This window comes from Hyla sarda, chromosome 9, assembly GCF_029499605.1.
Source record: "Hyla sarda isolate aHylSar1 chromosome 9, aHylSar1.hap1, whole genome shotgun sequence".
Lineage (NCBI taxonomy): Eukaryota > Metazoa > Chordata > Amphibia > Anura > Hylidae > Hyla > Hyla sarda.
This window is the reverse complement of record NC_079197.1, coordinates 4,771,990-4,788,519: the sequence shown is the minus strand read 5'-3', so window position 1 is coordinate 4,788,519 and position 16,530 is coordinate 4,771,990. Positions and strand designations below refer to the sequence as shown.

At 46.5% G+C, this 16,530-nt stretch overlaps 1 protein-coding gene and 1 long non-coding RNA gene across 2 annotated transcripts in view; one reads left to right on the top strand and one right to left on the bottom strand.

Annotated features, from left to right (window-relative positions):
- The window catches only part of LOC130290579 (uncharacterized), a 102,458-nt gene extending 91,088 nt beyond the window's left edge, over positions 1 to 11,370 (bottom strand). Inside the window, exons 1-2 of the long non-coding RNA XR_008847637.1 lie at positions 11,243 to 11,370; positions 9,806 to 9,948 (exon numbers count right to left, since the gene is read on the bottom strand). This is a non-coding gene — a long non-coding RNA (uncharacterized LOC130290579). The remainder of the gene's footprint in view (positions 1 to 9,805; positions 9,949 to 11,242) is intronic.
- SETX (senataxin) overlaps positions 10,587 to 16,530 on the top strand; it is a 50,713-nt gene continuing 44,769 nt past the window's right edge. The window contains exon 1 of the mRNA XM_056538394.1: positions 10,587 to 10,713. The gene's annotated coding sequence lies outside the window, so the exon portion shown is untranslated. The remainder of the gene's footprint in view (positions 10,714 to 16,530) is intronic.

Genomic DNA, 16,530 nt, shown 5'->3' with positions numbered 1-16,530 from the left:
AAGCTGTATTTTAACTTTTTGTATATTTTTATGCACTATATGCACCATAGCACTCCATTTACACTGATGCACTATGTGCTATATAATTATGTAATGCACTGTTTATATTTTTATATGATATTTATATGATTGGCACTTTATGAATTGCTTTGCACTAATTAATTGTTTGGGGCATAAAAGCCCTGTGGTGTTTGTATATCACTATGCTTGAAAATGGCTCCAGGAGGAGTTGAAACGTTGTAATGCTGACATGAGATATTAAATCACACTATTTTTTGGAGTGCTGCGCCTGTTTTTGGTTTCTGTCTATGGAGGACTTTGATCGAGTCTTTTTTTGGACGCTGGCACCACCATTGTTTGCTGGACTGGATAAGTAGTGCTGCATTATTTTGGGACTATATATATATATATATATACATTTTTTAATATACATAACCAGAAAAAGCAGCACTACTTATCAGTCTTTAGTAGGGATGTACCGATACTAGTTTCAAGGCTGATACCCTGCATTTGCATTGTATGGGGGACTCGTTCAGTGTCCCTGATACCTGCTGCAGTGCGCCCTGGCTCCGCTACCCCGTTCTCCCGTCCGCATCATGGCGTCCCATGGAGGAGCTTGGGGACACGTAACTCCATCTCCTTCCCTGCTCCCAGCATAACGCTACGGAGGAGGCAGAGAGACGTGTGTGTCACATGCTCCTCCATAAGACGCCATGATGCGGACGGGAGAAAAGGAGATCGTGGCAGCGGAGCGGCAACACCCAAGGACAGCAGTAGATGAGCACTGTCTACAATAGGAACAAGAGGGGTGCTGTCTACAAGGTTGGGTGCTGTCTACAATGGGAACAAGAGGGGTGCTGTCTACAAGAGGGGGTGCTGTCTACAATGGGGACGAGGGGTGCTGTCTACAAGGTGGGGTTGTTGTCTACAAGGGGATGATGATGTCTACAAGGAGGGGTGCTGTCTACAATGGGGACAAGAGGGGTGCTGTCTACAAGGAGGGGTGCTGTCTACAATGGGGACAAGAGGGGTGCTGTCTACAAGGAGGGGTGCTGTCTTCAATGGGGACAAGAGGGGTGCTGTCTACAGGGAGGGGTGCCGTCTACAAGGGAGGTCGCTGTCTACAAGGATTGCAGTAACACGTTTTGCTATACACATGTTTATTCCTTTTAGTGTTATGTATTATGTCTAAAGGACCTTTGAGTTAGTCACATGATAATGTGGGCACCAGGTGACCTGCAGCTTGACCTATGGGCTCCTTGCACAGCCCCCTTTATAAGGAAGGGAGGAGATGCAATCTGGCTCTTTTTTCTCTCTTCCACCACATTCTCTGCTGAGGTCAAGTCCAGTCCAGACGTCTCAGGGTCAGTGTCCAGCACTTTGTAGGCCTCAACCTAACCTACAGCCACATGTCAGTAAGTCATCTCTGTCTGCTGTCACTATCTTAAGTCAAGTCTATTATAGTCAGCGTGGCTGTCCTCAAGTCTGTAAAGTCACTGCAAGTCCCAGCAAGCGGCGAGGTCTCCTCCATGTTACTGGTCACCTCTCTGGGATCCTGGCCGAGCTGTAAAGACTATTATATCTGTCTACCACAATAAAGCTACCATTAACCCTGACCTGGCCTTGGACTCTTATTTGCCCTGCCCAACTAGGACTAGCGGTGCCACCGTTCGGGTGGTTATTGGGAAAAACACGCCCTGACGTCACGAACATTTAGGGGTTAATACCATCTGCCCCTGGGCTATAACATCTGCCTCATACACCTCACCTCACACCCTGTGGCTCACCACACTGTCATTTCTATGTTACTCGGTCATGCAGAATCTCTTTTTTTTTATGTGTCTATCTTTTGTATTCGGCTCACAAATCCCTCTGTTCTGCTGCTCACTCATTCTGACGGCCACTGCTCAGAAAGGGCAAGCACTGAGCCCGCCCTCACTTACCATGCATTCACTTCCTCCCTGAGTCTGCTGTGCTGGGTCTCTTCAATCAATCACAGCAGGCTGCTCTGTAACCCCCTCCTCCCTATTTTCATGCTGCAATCTGATAGGACAGGAGTGAGCACAGAGGAATGCTAGTCCCACCCTCACTTCCTGGACTTTGTCCTTGCCTGTGCTTCAGATGGGACAAAGATGATGCTGCAGTCGGACAGGATCATGTTCTGGATGGTATGGGGACCCCTAGAGGACTTTTTATTAGCCATGATTTCTATAGAAAGGAGATACATTTTCTTATGATGTATATTAGAATGGTTAATGTAGAGCTGGGCAGTATGACCAAAAATGTGTATCACAGTATTTTTGTAACTTTTATGGCGGTTCCACAGTATGTAACAGTATTCCCCCCCCCCCCCCCCAAAAAAAATCACGTGACCCGCGAGCGCTGTTCTGCTCCACCCACAAAAATGTATTATCAGCCCAGCACTGCGCTGTCCCCATCGGGGAACTAATCACATATCACCCGGAAGCGCTGCCCTCCTTGTCCTTCTGTTTGTTGCGGCCCGCCGGCGCTGGAACTCTATACTGTACGCTGTATCCCTATGCCCGGGCTGCAAAAGATAAACAAAATAAACTTTAACTCACCTCCCATTGGTCCGGTACCGGCCTCACCTGCTTCCTGGGGACGGGAATGTCGGATCAGCGGCCGCAGTGATGTTCCGCCTCGGTATGTGATAGGTGCACTGTCATGTAAGAAGCCGTCCAGAGATTCTTACATGACAGTGCGCTCAACCTATCACCGGCCGAGGCGGAACATCGCTGTGGACGCTGATGGGCTGATGGCCGTCCAACGGGGGAAGGTGAGTTAAAGTTTATTTTGTTTATCTTTTGCAGCCTGGGCATAGGGATACAGTATAGAGCTCCAGTGCCGGTGGCCCGCAACAAACAGAAGGATGAGTAGGGCAGCGCTTGCGGGTGACATGATTAGTTCCCCGATGCGGACAGCGCAGCGCTGGGCTGATAATTAATTGGGTGTGGGGGGAGAAGCAGAACAGCGCTCGTGGGTCACATATGATTAGTTCCCCGATGTGGGGACAGCGCAGCGCTGGGCTGATAATTCATTCCCGAGGGGGAGGGGCCAAACCGCTATTGCAGTATGGGAAAAATTTATATCGTGCAGGACAAAAATATTGGTATTCGGTATGAATCAGTATACCGCCCAGCACTAGGTTAATGTTTTACCAAGATGTACAACATACAAAAAGTTTTTAAATCTGACAGCGCCCATTTTGACAAATTTTACTAACGTTTTTTAACAAGGTATAACACAAAAAACGCGGTCCCGCAGGACCAAAAATACAACACAAAAGCAAATATGGAGAAATCAGCAAGAAGTTGTCTTTCTGGCGGTGAAGGCAGGATAATAATGGCTGTGTGTAAAAGTAAATGGAACATCGGAACCTCCATGGGCAGCAAAATTACCCCACAATACCCCAACCTTCCTATGGCAAAACTGGAATATGAACAGAAAGAGGAAAAGCCGGCACAGCTTAGCCTCTATGAAACAATCCCACGATGTATATAGGCGGAGAACGAGGGTAAAGCAAATATTAGACTCAATTTACGAATCCCGTCTCGGGTGCTCAATCCTTAAAGGTATACAGTTCATCAAAAGGCTTTAACAGTAGAAGCAGGTGGCACTTACCACTTGGATTTCGCGCGAAATAATTCGTAGCTTTATTTCAGACGTGCAGAAGCATAAAGGACCAGTGTGGACGCAGCACACCGTGCTGCGTCCACACTGGTCCTTTATGCTTCTGCACGTCTGAAATAAAGCTACGAATTATTTCTTGCGAAATCCCAGTGGTGAGTGCCTCCTGCTTCTACTGTTAAAGCAAAACTGGAATGTGACTTCCTTGCATCCTGCGGCATCAAACCCTTCACCTACTTCCGCTACATAGATGACATCCTAATTATCTGGATGAATTCTGAACTTATCGTATTCCATGAGAGGTTCGATACATTTCACTCCACCATAAATGTAACAAATGGACAATTCCTATAAAGAAATTAACTTCCTGGACGTAACCATAAGAATTCAGAACCACACAATACAGACGTCTCTGTACCGAAAACCTATTGATTGACCCTCACAGATCAGATGGGACGGCCTCCACACGAAACACATTAAAAATCCATAGTCTACAGCCAGGTCTGCAGATAGAGTTGAATACTTACAACATCTCGGAAGGACGTTTAGGGCGATAACCCCAATTCAACTGATGCCAAATCCTCAGAACCACCAGGACCCTCAGAAGCCATAACTCTGGTACAAGGACAAAGAAAGCCATAATACCTCTAGTGGTGACCTGTAGCCCTGAGCTAGAAGAGGCACTGAAGAAAACTACAACATCTACTACCGTATAAGGATGACCTATAAACCTACAAGACAATAACGTTACAGCAGATCAATTCTTATTAGAAATAATGGATAAAGCCAACACACACACAAAGCACAATACATCTGTTTCCCAATCACTTCCGTCTTCTGGGAGGGAATCTGAAATAGATGTCATGATGGGCGTTCTCATTAGGGTTCCCCATATCCTTGGGGTTCCTTGATGTTCATATGCACTTTACTGTTAGGGCCACAGTCAGCACCCTGTGTAATGTCCGTGTACAGGTTCTGCATACTATGAGGTTATATATTGTCCGGACCCCCCACCCTTGGTGCCCGACTATGTTTATTTTTCAGTCACTGACATCTCTCTTGTATTTTTATAAATATATGTTGGTTTTATTCATTATTTCTAATAAAGATTGATCTCCATTACATACTTATTGATGCAACATTTTAATTTCTTGTAGTTTTATATGGGGAGATTTATCAAAACTTGACCTTTGCCTATAGCAACCAATCAGATCGCTTCTTTCATTTCATTCAGAGGCCTTTCAAAAATGAAAGAAGCGATCTGATTGGTTGCTATGGGCAACTGCTCAAATTTTCATAAATTGTTGCATGTAGCAGATAATATAGTTTCCAGGGAGTATACAGAGGACGCTCCCATACACATACAGTAGCTAATTGTCACATAGTGTTTTTTTTGTTGGTACATAAGGATAACCATGAAGCACTAAGACAAGAATATTAATGCAAAAGTGTACAAACTTTATTAAAGTGTTTACCAATAGACACAAACAATCTTTAAAACCTTTAAAAAGGGAACAGGTACAGGTGGACAAACAGGCATCTCGGGTCGGCGTATAAAAATGAGTGATGGAAAACTACAATAAACCTGTCCTGCCAGGTGTGAATCGCAGGCTAAAGTGCTGTATAAATATACTGGCTAAAGGATAGATAGCACTGACACACCTGGGCATGGACAGAACAATAAAGGGTCCCGCTAAAACACTATTCTAGGGTCACACACAGAAAGGAGAGATGTATACTAACATGCTGGGCACGGTGCTGCATCACCAAGCCAATATCAGCGGAATGCAAGCAAGGGACAAAGTGCATCAGGCTAACTGCCAGCCAAAGCAAAGCGCCCATCTGCCAAAAAACAAGAGCACTGGTAGGTACAATGCAGCACAGTGTCAGCGTAGTCTGGGAGAACCCTTACCGAGAGAGACCGCCACCCCAACATCGTTTCGCTTTACGCTTCCTCAGGGAATTCCCTGAGGAAGCGTAAAGCAAAACGACGTTGGGGTGGCTCCCCCCCACCAAATCATGTGACCCGCGAGCACTGTTCTGCTCCCCCCACCAAATCATGTTACCTGCGAGCACTGTTCTGCTCCCCCCCCACCAAATCATGTTACCTGCGAGCACTGTTCTGCTCCCCCCCACCAAATCATGTTACCTGCGAGCGCTGTTCTGCTCCCCCTCCCCACCAAATTAATTTACCTGTGAGCGCTGTTCTGCTCCCCCCACCAAATCATGTTACCTGCGAGCGCTGCCCTGCTCCCCCCCCACCAAATCATGTTACCTGCGAGCGCTGTTCTGCTCCCCCCCACCAAATCATGTTACCTGCGAGCACTGTTCTGCTCCCCCCCACCAAATCATGTTACCTGCGAGCACTGTTCTGCTCCCCCCCACCAAATCATGTTACCTGCGAGCACTGTTCTGCTCCCCCCCACCAAATCATGTTACCTGCGAGCGCTGTTCTGCTCCCCCTCCCCACCAAATTAATTTACCTGTGAGCGCTGTTCTGCTCCCCCCACCAAATCATGTTACCTGCGAGCGCTGCTCTGCTCCCCCCCCCCCACCAAATCATGTTACCTGCGAGCGCTGTTCTGCTCCCCCTCCCCACCAAATCATGTTACCTGCGAGCACTGTTCTGCTCCCCCCCCCCCCACCAAATCATGTTACCTGCGAGCGCTGCTCTGCTCCCCCCCCCACCAAATCATGTTACCTGCGAGCGCTGTTCTGCTCCCCCTCCCCACCAAATCATGTTACCTGCGAGCGCTGCTCTGCTCCCCCCCCCCACCAAATCATGTTACCTGCGAGCGCTGTTCTGCTCCCCCTCCCCACCAAATCATGTTACCTGCGAGCACTGTTCTGCTCCCCCCCCCCACCAAATCATGTTACCTGCGAGCGCTGCTCTGCTCCCCCCCCCCCACCAAATCATGTTACCTGCGAGCGCTGTTCTGCTCCCCCTCCCCACCAAATCATGTTACCTGTGAGCGCTGTTCTGCTCCCCCCCAATTAATTATCAGCCCAGCGGGGTACTACTCACATATGTCACCCGCAAGCACTGCCTTCCTCCTCTTTGTTGCGGGCCACCGGCGCTGGAACTCTATACTGTAAGCCAGTGGTCTCCAACCTGCTGACCTCCAGCTGTTGCAAAACTACATCTCCCAGCATTTTGCAACAGCTGGAGGTCAGCAGGTTGGAGACCACTGGCTTACAGTATAGAGTTTCAGCACCGGCGGCCTGCAACAAAAAAGGAGGAAGGCAGTGCTTGCGGGTGATATATGTGAGTAGTACCCCGCTGGGCTGATAATTAATTGGGGGGGGGGGGAGCAGCACAGCGCTGGCGGGTCACATATGATTAGTTCCCAGATGTGGGGACAGCACTGCGCTGCGCTGATAATTCATTCCCAAGGGGGAGGGGCCAAACCGGTATTGCGGTATGGGGAAACATTCATATCGTGCAGCACAAAAATTTCGGTATTCGGTATGAACCGGTATATTCCGCCCAGCCCTATTCACTACTATCTTTTACATCTTGGGAGTTGTCGCGCACAACGTATGAACTACCCAAGGGCCCGACCTGACCCCAAATTAAGTCACTACTTTTTTTTATACTCTGTATTCTTTAGTACCTATTATACATTCATCACTATGCTTTCTTTTTGCTGTATTTGCATAACATTTAGTGTCGTCTCTCTGTATCACTGAACCTATTGCTGTTACCTCCCTGTTTCGTACTATTTTTGGAACTCCCTGCAAAGCAAAACAATTGTGTTTACAGTTCTATAGATTTATCTAAATATCTTAATGATTTCTTAACCAGCACCCAGGCTCAGCAATGGGGACAGGATTTGCACCGTGATTTGCCGAAGTTGGGTGCAAATCCTGTCCCCATTGCTGTGCCTGTTTGCTTGTTTATACAGCTTGTTCAGAAAGCAAAAATTATTCTGCTGTCATATAAATCTGATCCTTCCAAAAAAAAAATTTTTTATTATTGAATTATTTATTTATTTATTTATTAATTAATAATTAATTATTTATGTATTTATTTATTTACTAATTATTTATTTACTTATTTATTCATTCAGCTATCTTTGTCTCATACTTACAGTGCCCCTCCCAGTACTGTCTCCTCCCCCTGCCGCTGACCCCCTCCCCCACCACCACCACCACTATTTGTGGAGCCCGCTGAGCTCAGCCTGCCCTCGAGGATTGTGTAATGTACTCTCTCCATCTTCTCCTGGCAGCCCGGTAGGTCAGAGAGCTGCCACCAATGTTCACACACAACAAACAAAGTGCGCTGTGCTCCTGCTGCGGCCCCGGCTGGGTATGGAAGTGACTGCATTTCGGTGATCCTCCCAGCCAGGGCCTCCGCACTGTTATGCACATGGGGGTAAGTGCACTGCAGAGCATTGCACCCTAGTGTCTTCTACAGACCCTAAGGTGCAATGCTCTGCAGTCTGCACATACCCCCCACCTGTATAGGAATGTACATACACACCCTGCTATACACATGAGGGGTATGTGCAGGCTGCAGAGCATTGCACCCCAGTGTCTGTACATTCCTACGTTAACGGGAGAAGGCGGCATTCAACAAACATTTTAGTGGGAGCGGGCGGGAGTGGAGCAAACACCCTAGGAGAATAGGCGAGATTGGTCAACGGGAGCGGGCGGGATCAGGATTAAAAAATCAGTCCCGCGCTGGGCTCTAGTGTGGGGGTCTACAACTATATGGGGCACAGAGGGGGCATACAACTATTTGGGGGCAGTATAAGTGCATATATACTATAAGGGGGCAGTGTGGGTGCATATAACTATATGGGGTAGTTTTGGGGGCCTACAACTATATAGTGGAATGCCTTTAACTATATAGGGTGGTAAAGGGGTCTACAACTATATGGGGGTATAACTTTTTTAAATAAGCTGCTAAAGGATACTTGGACAAAAAAAAAAACCTTGGGAACCACTGACTTAGACAATTGGGGCTCGTTCAAACTATAGAATTGCAAGGGTGAGTATCCGAGGAATATCTGCCAGGAAATTCTGCCCCGATGTTGCCTTGGTGCAAAATCTCATTGATTAATGGGAGTTCCGCTATGGATCTGGATTCTGACTGGAACATTGACCATGTTGATTCTTCCCCTGGAATCTGCCAAAAGAAGCAAATTGCGGCCGACTTAAGTGCCAATTCTGGATAATTTCTGCTCCATTTACCATGAAGCAGGAACATTGCGGATCCAGGAATTCAGCGAAGGAACCAGTGCTATAAATGTGCAATAGGTGCAGGTCTCACCTTTGGGATATTGAGGACCCTAAATGGTGGAAGGCCAAAAGGGGTTAATTTCTTCGAAAGGGGATTTGACAAAAAAACTATATATATATATATATATATATATATATATATATATATATATATTTATATTTATTTATAAAACTTTATTGCTCGGATTGTATCAGACATAGTGATCAATTATACTTAATATTAACGAAGGCTTTAATAATAGAGAAAGGGTGGTAATTTATTGTTTATTTTATTTATTTGTTATAATTATGATTATGTTTTAATCTTTCTAAGTTTTCTTGTATTGTTTTATTTCCATTTTCCTGGCACAGTAAATCCTATTTCCTGAAACAATACCCTGCCATGTATTTGTATTGTGGCCAAAAAAAAGGAGAAAGGAAAAACAAGGACCAGGAGTTCGCACCCCGGCCTCTGCCGCTCCGCATCGTGACCGGATGTAATTCAGGTTCCAGCGCCAATGCGTCCCCTTGGATTGTTTGAGCGCTGATTCTCCATTGCACCTATTATTAGCCAATGAGGGGATTTCTCCGCACCAGGGGGGGGTTTACCAGGTATTTTTAACAGGTGTTATTATGTATATATCTTTGGTGTGTTGCACATTATGTGGTATTTTAATGTAGGTATGAACTTGTGACTTGTGCTCTGATTATATTAAAGGGTTAAATGGGCGACATCAGAATTATCGCTTATGTTGGTCATTACGGGTGAGTGTCGGCTGCTGATAAGACATGAGCTCAGCTCCTGAGTCACATATGTATGTATAAAATATGTGTATAAATAATTTGTCATTAAAGGGGTATTCCGCCCCTAGACATCTTATTCCCTATCCAAAGGATAGAGGATAAGATGTCTGATTGCGGGGGTCTCACTTACCACTCTTCTAGTTGGCAGGCTGGCCGCTAGTTGCTCTCTAGTGGTCCCATACCGTGGCCCTCCAGATGTTGCGAAACTTCAACTCCCAGCATGCCTGGACAGTTAAAAGCCTGTCTTCCTTCTCCAGAGGATCCACACTGTCCCTGAAAAGTAAATCAAGGCTTCCCTCTCATCTCACCCTCTTGTGCAGTGGTCTCAAACTCTGGTCGTCCAGACATTGCAAAACTACAACTCCCAGCATGCCTGGACAGCCAACGGCTGTCCGGGCATGCTGGGAGTTGAAGTTTTGCAACATCTGAAGGGCCACAGTTTGAGACCACTGCTCTATTACGTCTCTCGGTCTATGATTTGTGGTCACTCAAGTTACAATATTGGTTTTGGAGTGACTAAAGTCATTGGCTTCGTAGCCCACCAAAAATGTCAATGTGGGGGAGATTCACCAATACCTGTGCGGAGGAAAAGTTGCCCTGTTGCCCATAGCAACCAATCAGATGGCTTCTTTCATTTTTCATTGGTTGCTAGGGGTTGATTGGTTGCTAGGGGCAACTGGGCAACTTTTCCCCTACACTGGTTTTGATAACTCTCCCTCATAATGTCTCTAGCAAAGGGAATAGGTGTAGATCATGAGGACATTGGGGGAGATTTATCAAAACCTGTGTAGAGGAAGAGTGGTGCAGTTGCCCATAGCAACCAATCAGATTGCTTCTTTCATTTTCCACAGGCCTCTAAAGAGGCCTGTGGAAAATGAAAGAAGCAATCTGATTGGTTGCTATGGGCAACAGCACCACTCTTCCTCTGCACAGGTTTTGATAAATCTCCCCCATAGAGTATATATATAGAGACAACTCCCCCACCACCACCTATGGACGCAGTGAGGACATTATTCCATACAACAATATATAAAGCAGGTTAGTCCATACTTCCCTATCCTGGGAGTAGTGGGGGCGGACATGTTTTATCAAACCGCCCACCGGAAGCAAAGTGACAGCTGCCCCGCCCCCTTTTCTCCCATATTCGCTGACTGTACACACAGGTTGGGGTCCTAAATGAAGGTAAATGATATAGAGTGGGCCCTGTGTGAGGCTACGATTCCACTGAGGTTTTTTTTGCCACCAGCCGAAAAATACCAGGAAAAACTGCCGGTAAAACTGCCACGGATTTTCACTGCGTTTTGACAGTTTTTCTGGCGTTTTTCCTGGTGTGTGGAAACAGACAGTTTTGTCCCTTGTGGCAGTTTTCTCACTGTCTTCATGGTACTACGCTGGGTCGGATGCTGAGCCAGGAAAAGTTGCTGAGTTACCTATAGCAACCATCGCTTCTTACATTTTTGAAAGGGCCTCTGAAAAATGAAAGCAGCGATCTGATTGGTTACTTTTCCTCTGGTCAGGTTTTGATAAATCTCCCCCATAGTGTATACAGAAGACGAGATCCGCTTACCTCCCTCGCTCCCTGTCCCCGCCGGGTCAGTTTAGCTCCGCCCCTAGTGAAGACGTCATTAGGGGGCGGAGCTACAGACCGGAGCCAGGCTGGTAAAGGTGTGAGGCTCTGTTCACATTGTCCGTTTTGTATAATGTGAACTGACCCTTCTGGCAGAGTCCTCCCAGACAGGGAGACTCCAGCTGTTTCTAAACTACAACTCCCAGAATGCTGAAAGTTGTAGTTTTGTACCAATTGGAGGCTCCCTGTTTGTGAAGACATTGCATTATGGGTGCTCTCCCCAGCGGAGTGCCAAAAATGTCCTAACTAATTTTTTTGTGTTTTTTTTTTCTTCTCGTTTCAGATCCGTGAATGCAGAGGATTACAGCGGATTCGGAGGACTACTGCGGGTGAACTGGATTTTTTTCCTTTTAATAAAATGGTTAACGAGGGCTGTGGGGGGAGTGTTTTAAAGTAAAATAATTTTTCCAACGTGTTGTGTTTTTTTTTAAATAGAATTTTCAGGCTTAATAGGGGAGGCTGTCTTTAGGCTGGGAAGGGCCAGCAACAATGGTCCTCGCCCACCCTGGTAACGTCAGGCTGTTGCTGCTTGGTTGGTATCTGGCTGTGAATAAAAATATGGGGAACCCTGTGCATTTAAAAAAATATATATTTATGAAAAAAAAAAAAAACGCATAAGGTTCCCCATATTTTTATTCACAGCCAGATACCAACCAAGCAGCAACAGCCTGATGTTACCAGGGTGGGCAAGGACCATTGTTACTATCCCTCCCCAGCCTAAATAACTCCAGCCTGTTACCATCTAGGCCCAGGAGCGCCATTTTTGATGCTCCAGGCCTGTTGGTACCGGCGTAATAATTGGGGGTTAGCGCTAGCTTTTTTGGGGGCTAACGCAAAGCCCCAGCTTAGTAATGGATTCTGTCAATAAGACGGCTTCCACTACTAAGCCTGAAAATTCAATTTAAAGAAAACACAACACATTGGTAAAAATTATTCTATTTAAAAAAACACTCCCCACAGCCCTCGTTACTCATTTTACTTAAAGAAAAAAATCCAGTTCATCCGCCGTAATCCATCGAATCCGCCATAATCCTCTGCATACACGGATCTGAAATGAGAAAAAAAAAAACACAAAAAAATTGGTTAGGACATTTTTGGCGCTCTCTGCTGGGGAAAGCACCCATAAAACAATGACTACCCAAACAGAGAGCCTCCAATTGGTGCAAAACTACAACTCCCAGCATGCCCAGACAGCCTTTGGCAGCTGGAGTCTCCCTGTCTGGGAAGACACTGCCAGAAGGGTCTGTTCCCATTATATAAAACAGACAATGTGAACAGAGCCTCAGACTTACCAGCCTGGCTCCCGTCTAAAGCTCCGCCTCCTAATGACGTCATCACTAGGGGGCGGAGGTACACAGACCCAGTCGGGACTGGAGGGAGGTAAGGGGACTTCTTCATCTTCTGTATACACTATATACAGCTATCTATATATAGCTGTATATATTGTATACCACCCAAAGGGTTAAAGTACACTGTCCAGCAGTGTAAATTAACTCTTTCCTTTCCGGGCTGGTGCATAGAATACAACTCAGCAAGGGGTTAGGTGAGCCAGCAATGTGTATAGTGTATACACATAGCAGGCTCACTGAAAGTTCTTTCTGGGCAGTAGATATACAACGTATATCTACTGCTCAGCATCAGCTGTTCTCCCGGCTCTGTAGCTGTGAGCACGAAATTCACAAGTCTCGAAATTCACGAGTCTCGAAATTCACATCAGGAGGATCGCAACAGGTGTCAGGAGTGACACTTTCTGTGATCTGTTCCTCACTGCAGGTACTACTGCTCCCAACATGGAGCACACTCTGCTCCATGCTGGGAGCTGTAGTATCTGTACTAATAGACAGAAGGCCCTGGTGTCACTTCTTACACCCATTACGATCTGTCTATTAATTCAGAGTGTGCTCCATGTTGGGAGTAGTAGTACCTGCAGTTAAGGTCAGATCACAGCGGGTGTCACTCCTGACACCCGCTGCGATCCTATGGTATCAGCTATAGAAGCGGCGACCAGCCGCTCTTGTCTGGTCCCCTGCCCGGCACTGTATTCTGCTGTGATGTGAGGTTATCTTCACATCACAGTTTCGTATATGCCGCTGAGATCTCTGAGTGGCCAACACCATCCGGCCAATCACAGCTCTCAGCGGGAAATATGAATCTGTGATGTGTGAACTTCACATCACAGCGGAGTATAGTGTGGTCAGGGGACCAGACAAGTGCGGCTGCCGATGCTTCTATAGCTTATGCCGGAGGAATGCAGTAAATTAACTCTTTCCTTTCCGGGCTGGTGCATAGCATACAACTCAGCAAGGGGTTAGGTGAGCCAGCAATGTGTATAGTGTATACACATAGCAGGCTCACTGAAAGTTCTTTCTGGGCAGTAGATATACAATGTATATCTACTGCTCAGCATCAGCTGTTCTCCCGGCTCTGTAGCTGTGAGCACGAAATTCACGAGTCTCGAAATTCACATCAGGAGGATCGCAACAGGTGTCAGATCTCTGAGTGGCCAACACCTTCCGGCCAATCACAGCTCTCAGCGGGAAATATGAATCTGTGATGTGTGAACTTCACATCACAGCGGAGTATAGTGCGGTCAGGGGACCAGACAAGTGCGGCTGCCGATGCTTCTATAGCTTATGCCGGAGGAACGCAGCGGGTGTCAGAAGTGACACCCACTGCGATCTGTCAATTAGTACAGGTACTACTACTCCCATCATGGAAAAGCGTTCCATGATGGGAGTAGTAGTACTACCTACAAAAATGTAAAGAAAAAAAGTGAAAAAAGTTAAAAACACAGACACACACACATTTTAGTCAACATATTATTTTTACATTTAAATGGCCCCTTTCTACATTTTTATTACTGTCGGCAGTAGTGAGGGGGGGGGGGGATACCTTTTGTTAAACCGCCCACTTGAAGTAAAGTGACAGGTGCCTTCCTTTTCTAACAGAGCCACATTAGGCCATGCCCCTTACCATCACTAGGCCACACCCCCTTCCATGCCCCCCATTTTTCCCGCAGTCACTGACGTAGTCTCCTAATTGGATGTGAATGTTTATAGTGTGGGGCCCCAGTGTAATATGTGGACTAAAATACTTTTACGGCAGCTGTTCTCGCTTCTGTCATTCTTCACAGTATACAATGAACGCTTGATGCTATACTAAGCGCGTTATGCTATGGCATAGCTTCGCCCCCCTTTCTCCTACAGGCACTGACGTATTCTCCTAAAGGGCTGTGAAAATTTGTTTCTACATTTATAGGGATACATACAGTTCATATAGTTATTGAATCATATTTTAAAAACTTTTATAAAAGATAAAAATTCCCACAAGCTGGTCATTCCCTTTGTTAAATACATTCCGACAAAAAAAGAGCAACTGGCAGGAGGTGCTCAACCCCAAATGCAGTTGTGCATATATATACTCGAGGAGCAGATCCTGCCCTTGTGGTCCATTGCTAAGGGCGATCCCCAGCATAAAAATGCATACAATTGGGGATGCCTGCAACAGACTACAAGTGCCACAATGGCCTCCTACACCAGATAGACGCTGCGGATGTGTAACAATTAGAATAAAATACAAGAATTTAGGTCACTTCTGTGGTAGATGTAGATAATAACATTGGCTATCCCTCAACACTGATGTTAAAATTGAGACATTCGCCAGTATATCCTGACATACCTGAGCCCGCACTCCAATGCCAAGGTTTCTCAAGTGGCACAGGACCTAACACTAACCTACCTGTCTGTGCGTGATAAGCAAAACCAGGGGCCAGTGGGCAATTACAGCAGCATTAGGGCGGCTCACAGCCTCCCCCCAGATACCCACCAGTATGGCTAAGCACACATACAATGGGAGGAGGGAGACTATAAGCCCCACCTAAGTTGGCTGATGTGGTTGCCGGCCTCACAGGTGAACCTTAAAGGGGTACTCCGGTGCTTAGACATCTTATCCCCTATCCAAAGGATAGGGATAAGATGCCTGATCGCGGGGGTCCCGCCGCTGGGGACCCCTGTGATCTTGCACGCCGCACCCCGTTAAAATCAGTCCCCGGAGCGTGTTTGCTCCGGGTCTGATTACTGTACATCACGGGGCCGGAGCGTTGTGATGTCAAGGCTTCGCCCCGTGTGACATCACGCTCCGCCCCCTCAATGCAAGCCTATGGGAGGGGGCGTGACGCCCCCTCCCATAGGCTTGCATTGATGGGGCGGAGCGTGATGCCCCCTCCCATAGGCTTGCATTGAGGGGGGCGGAGCATGATGTCATATGGGGGTGGAGCCTTGACATCACAACGCTCCGGCCCCGTGATCGACAGTAATCAGACCCGGAGCGAACACGCTCCGGGGACTGATTTTAAACGGGGTGCGGCATGCAAGATCACGGGGGTCCCCAGCGGCGGCGATAAGATCAGGGGATAAGATGTCTAAGCGCCGGAGTACCCCTTTAATGCTGCCTAGAATAGTAATAAAGGCGCATTCAATGTGGAGTTTTTGAATCTCCAAGTATAAAAATTTAGACAAAATTTTTTTTTTAAGTTAAATACATTCCAGCTGTTGTCAATTATAGCGAGAAACCAATCAGTATAAACAGAGTTTTCCAGCAGAAACACATTTTTTCTGTACAGAAGCCACACATTCCACAGAGTAGTGAAAACGGGTACAGTTACATTTCATAGTAAAAAGGATGGGGCGCAACGGGGCAGAAATTTCTTTAGGTCACAGAAGTTACCAGAGCTCATAACAGCTGACATCAGCTGTTCTCCCCTCATTATATAAGAGCGCATAGACGTAACTTGTAGAGACGTTACTGGTCTAAGATAATATGGGAAATATTTTAGGCAAATTGTAAAAATATCAAGAACAACATATTCCAAATGAATTTTATTCCCACCAATAAATTAGTAAAAGTGGTTCAAGACAATTAATGTACTGTACACATGAACAATAACGTAGCGATTTAAAGTGTGGAGAACAAATCAGACTGGGACAACTAATCTTATCCCTGAGGAAGTCGCTTGCGACGGAACGCGTGGGGTTCGTGGCCCCGCTCCTTGCCATCTGTGTCATCTGGCTCCGTCTGGTTTGCTATCTGGATACAGTGACCTACGATGGCCCCGACATACGATCATTTCAACATACGATGTCCTCTCAGAGTCCATCGCATGTTGAAGGCAGCATCAACATACGATGCTTTTGTATGTCGGGGCCATAGCATAAACGGCTATCCCTCAG